Here is a 6140-nt window from a genome sequence, read left to right as displayed (position 1 = left end):
ATCGATATATTTTTGTCAAATTTTTATGATATCTTCAAACTTATATTTCATTCAAAAATAAAGCATCATCGCTTTTCAAAATCACATAATACCATATTATAACATCGACTGAGATAAAGAATAAAATATTAAAATAAAGATGTATCTCGCAGCATTGCGTGGGTACACTTCTAGTATTTTAAAATAAGACGTTTATCCTCTATTTGATTATGTTTATCCGCAATTAGTTATACGAATTCAAACATCGAGCTTTCATAAGACTTTTACTTTTGCATAATTTACTTGTAATCTTGAATTTTAACTAAACATTTGTTTTATATGGTTTTGAGAAAGTGATAATGTTTTTATTTTTGAATAAAATATAAATTTAAAAATATCATAAAATTTTGAAAAAAAATATCGATATCCGTATTAAATTAATCTTTTTAAAAGTTCTTGTGTTTTGGTGTTATTTCCTTAATTAAGTTTTTTTAATTATAATTTAATTTACTTTAGTAACAAAGAAATTTAATTTAGTTTAATAATATAATTTTTTATAAAGATAATAACTAAATATTATGTTAGTTATCAATGATTATCCTAATTAAATTTTAGATTTTTTATATTTAAAATGAGATGTTTACCCAATATTTGATTATGTTTATYTGCAGTTAGTTAGACGAATTCAAACATGGAGCTTTAATAAGCAGGGCCGGCCCTGGCCATGTGCAGCCCGTGCCGCCGCACAGGGCATCAAAGCCTAAAGGGGCATCAAGTTGTCATCTATTACTAGTTTTGGGTTTAATAATTAGGGAATTGGACAATTGAGCTTTAACGATAAAAACAGGCCCAAGGCCTAGTAGTGATGAATACTAAATGCACATCGTGAACCGGTTAACGCAATCATTCCAACAACTCAATCTAATTTATATTGTTCTTCAAAGTTCGACTATTTCGATTTTCAAGGCATGAAGTTCTCTTTCCAGCCGATTAATGGTCATGAAATTAGATTCAAGAAATCAAAGATGAAAATCTTGAAGGACTGATTTATACTGTTGATTGAACTTACCAGTTGTTGCATGAGTCATATTATGATTTATGAATCTTTAAATCTTTTTGCAAAAAAAAATCTAAATTTCTAACTGAATATTATAAAGTTGGGTCATGCGGTCGTGTGGGTTACTGACCTACTAGGCTAAGGCTAAGGGGCTTTTGTCATTTTGATAATGAGTCTTCCTCTTGCATATTGAAATATCTGAGAATTGAAATTTTCAAATGCACATAAGCACATCACTGTATCAACATAGTTGGAGCACATTGCACAACATATTGTGAGATTGTCTTAATTATCGGGCACTTGTTCTTTGCAATGCACAGTAACATAGATTATGAATTTTACAATTTATTATTGTTCTTTTGACTTTTGTTTATTTTAAAGTTTGGCATCACCGCATTAGATTTAGTGGTTGTTTGATTGGTTTTTTTTATTAAGGTCTACATGGATAAAGTTGTGTGTATGAATTAATTTATCCGTATAAGTTGGAAAAGTTTTTGTTTGGGAGAGTTTTTTCGCAGATATAAGGAGCGTTTTTTTAGTTGGAAGGGACATGTTGAAAGAGTAAGCTGTTAGTTCCATTAAACTTATTAAGCTGCTAAAAGATAGGCCCTTAGCCTTTAGTCATTAGACCTGTAACTTTTGAGTTTTACTTTTTGCTTAATATGACAGTAATTTGGATGTAATTTACTATTTTAGTTAAAAACTAATTATAGTTTTCCTTGTCTTTTAAGTCCCATATATTGAAATAAAGCTTCTATTTTCCTAATTTCAATTTGGAAAAGGGAAAACTGGAAAAGAAGGAAGCACGATCTTAATCCAGGATTTATCCTTTTATCATTCTATATTTTTGTATTCGAGGTTTCGATTTTTATGTTCCCCCCCACACCCCCCTTGTATTTTTTTATTATAAATAATAAAGATCAACATGGGGATGGTACACTTAGCTTGAATAGGTTCTAAACTCTTTAAAAAATTGCAAGTTTTGTTGTTTCATTGCCTTAAAAAAATAGGCTTAGGGGCACTTTTTATTATTTTGGCACAGGGCATCAAAAATCTTAGGACCGGCCTTGTTAATAAGTTGTACTTATGCACAATTTACTTGTAATCTTAAATTTTAAGTAATATGCATCAATAAATAGTACTTCGTGCATAAAAAATCGTTTTTAAGAGTTTTTGTCAAATGTTTTATAATATAGTATAGATATATTTACTTCACAATGTGTTAGTTTCATATGTGTGTGGTTTACAATATAAACTTTTTAGTTGTGTCAATTGTTTTACAAACGCATAAAAAATGTTCACATTATTAAACGAAAATATATGAAATAAACATATTGTGAAACAAATATATATGTTAATCAATACACTAAATTCAAGTCATAGATGGAAAAAGAATCGCATGAAATAACACAAAATGCACTTGTTTAAAGGTTATCACAATTTATTGGCTTCTCAAGTGAAAGCACCTATATATATATTTCATCTGTTTCAAAATAAGTGACAACTTTCAAAAGTAAATAACCCAATTCTCAAATTTACCCTTAATTAATGCACAAATATTTAAATGTTGTTGGTGAAGAGAAAGAAATTAAATAAGGGGGTAAACATGTCATTTGGTTAACAAAAAAATGTAATAATTATGTATGTCTAAAATTGCATGTTATTTTAATTGTAGACACTTGTTTTGGGACGAGAAAGTATATTAAACCAAGTGTTCCTGAACGATAGTACTCCACAATACATCTCGATTTTAAAATTGATATCTCAACCACAAGGGTGGTGTCTGATTGGTTTGAGCTTGACTACAAAGGTCAAAAGTGCGAGGAGGTCTCATGTTCAAATCCAAGGAGGAACAAAAATCCCCTTGTGGTCACGGAGGTTCAAATGCGATGACTCCAGGCTACGTACAAAGCAGATGGTCGCTCTGAGATTATTCGGCTCACATAGCGAATTGGATATCCAGGTTAATAAAAAAATTGATATCTCGAACTTTTAAACCCAAATCATACTCTTTTTATTCTATATCGCTCACAATTTTATTTTATGATTTTGTGGAATTTTTGAAAAAAGAAAAACCGAGATTCGTTAATTTTTTATTATTTTAATACAATATTCTGACTTATTAGTAGTGCTTGACACTTATTTTGTAGTTTAACGTGATTATCAATTAATCTTATAAATTTTAAATGTGGAGTTCTAAGAAATATTTTATTAACATAAAATAAATGTTTTATAATAAGGTAAATATATTAATATGAATATATATTCATAATCAAAATTTTAAAAATATGGTTAAAAATAATTTTTATTTTGTTTTCTTTTGTTTAATAAATACGTGGAAACAATATGTCATGTCATTTTTTCAAATCTGATTAAGGGGTCGTTTACTTAAACACTTATCCGGTAAAATTCAACACTATAGCTTACTTATCGAGTAAGATTTTATTCACTAAAATGCATCATATGCAACAATTTATCCCGGTAAGTGCTAACCATGGTAAGAGTCTGCGTCCTCACTTACCGGGTAAGACTCTCGATTCTTGCATTCCTTCTTACCGGGTAAGATTATTAGCCCTTGCTATATTCATCCGGTAAAGTAAAGTGATTTAGTAAGTACTTACTCAGGTAAGCGTTTGGTAAACGGCACCTAAGTTTATCTTAAACAAAACCCTATTTTTATTTTAGAAATATGCTTTGCGAATAATTCGTGCTTTGTAAATTAAAGTTGATAAATTTGTTATCGTTAAGTGTAGTAATTTTATCTTTGTTGTTTTAACAATGTCTCATACATGTGTCATGTCACATTGACTCATTTTTCCCATTTAATCTAAAGATATAATTTAAAATATTATTGCATATATAATTGTTTCAGAATAGACGATTAGCAAGCTGTAATCTTAGCTTAATAACTTTAATTTACCAAAGGGTCTTAACCTGGTTTAACCCAACCTTCATAGAAGTCAAACATTTCAACCTTATAAAAAGACGGAGTGTAAATAAATTTTATATGAATACTATATATACTTCAAAGAAAAAACTTTACACTTAATGTGCAAACTTAAAATCTCATAACAAAATTGGTCTTTCATTTTTAATTTTAATCATGTTTTCACATATTAATATCTTAACAACGTCAAAATCCAAATAATGTCAAATCATGCCACTCTATATAGGTCTCCATTATTCTTATTGTCACACCCATATTTTTTATTAAACCAAAATAAAAACCATTTACTCCATTTCGTAGATGCATACTACCTACATCTAAAATCATAAGAAATCGTGTTATATATCTCTGTTAGTTTGATCTATCCGACAAAACTGAGTAATTATAACTGAGATAATTAACACAATATAAAAGAAAACAAAAGGAGTTACCTAATTTAATGGTTAGAGGCCGGATACTGAATCCGTGAGAGCAAGAACATGATGAGATAACAGACGGGCTACCAAGTAAATTAGCATACCGTACAACACAGTTATTATACAAATACAACCATGTAAAAAGATATGCGAGAATACCCTTATGTTTATAATCCTATTCCGTATGGACTACGGAGTAAAGTAGCACATATTTTAAAGTTTTTTCTAAAAAAAAATGTGTAAAATGGCAATTGGGCTAAAATCATTCCATTTTATCTCGTTATCTTTTTCAACCCAATACTCGATTTTCTCTTTTACCTGATAAAATCAATCGGGTAAAATTAAGTTCTATATTGTTATATAGTGGTTTGATTTAGATCTTAAAAGAATAAAAGAAATTGTGATTTTCACTCATTTTGGTAGCAATAAAACCCAAGCATTAAAATCACCTTTCTTTTTGACAAAATTGGTGTCGTTTTGTTACATTATTATCGTATGTTTTTATTTCAAAGTGGTCCACAAATTAGAAGATGCCATCGTTTTTATGATATCATTTGGAAGACAAGTACTTGTAACATCTCTATCAGTTTTAAATTCTGAGAGAAAAAAATAAACAAATTTAATAAGAATAATTCAATACTATATACATAACACAGTATTTATACATCACACATATTCCATCATCTAAAACGTTACATCTGAAAAGTTGTGACATACGCTTAATAATATAAAATTTTAATTTTTTAAAAGATATTATAATCATATATGATATTTGATATGGTAAATTATTTTATTCGTTCTAGGAATAAAGCACAAAATGCCTTTAAAGTATTTAGATGCTTATGAAAGTTTCATCTTTAAAAACATCAACAAAGACTATCTAGCTTTTAAATAAGTGTTATTTATATCAAATCTGGTAGCAAAGAACCTAAAATGGTTGAAATATATCTATTCTATATATAGTTTGTGGTTTTTAATAATAAGATGAAAACATTTTATGATCAAAAAACAAAAAGAAAACTTTAAACGAGAAAAAATGGGCAGGGTGGGGAATTGCCGACAAACTTATGGATCAAAGAGGGGGAACGGGGACGATGCAAGTGGAGCGGACAGGGTCGGACGATGCAAGAGGTTGGGAAGTGGAGGTCATGAGTATACAATTATGAGGGTTGTAGGAGGTTGCTGGAGTCGGACCAACGTTAGTGGGTTATGTATGATAGGGTTTTAGTTAGACGAGGAGGGCAGGCGATGAAGGTGGCTAATAAGTGAGCGAGAATTGTTTTAAAACGGGTGCAAATAGCATTACACAAAAGTTGTATTGTTCATACGTTATAATTTTAATTAAAATTTTATAGTTAAAGTTTAATAGCATTTTAAAGTTTTATGGTACTAATTACGACGAATTTTATATGTTTTTAAAAAATTAAGTTAAGATAATCATATTATACATATATTAATGAAATAACTTAGGATCATATAAAACTAGACTGTTTTCATAATATCTGTGAAATAACATAAATAACAATAAACCTTTACAACAAAAAATTGTGAAAGTAGACCTTCATAGTGTTTTTGATGTGAATGTTCAGATCTTTGTACCTTTACAATATCTATGCTACCTTATAAACTAGATTTACTAAAAGTCTTAAAAACAAATTTTAACGCACAAAGTACTATACATTTATGCACAAAGTCTTAAAAACAATTCATAATGCATTTAGTACTAGTACTTTATGCATTC

The sequence above is a fragment of the Cynara cardunculus genome (assembly GCF_001531365.2).
Source record: "Cynara cardunculus var. scolymus isolate 2C chromosome LG 1, CcrdV1, whole genome shotgun sequence".
Classification (NCBI taxonomy): domain Eukaryota; kingdom Viridiplantae; phylum Streptophyta; class Magnoliopsida; order Asterales; family Asteraceae; genus Cynara; species Cynara cardunculus.
Note: the sequence above shows the minus strand (reverse complement) of the source record.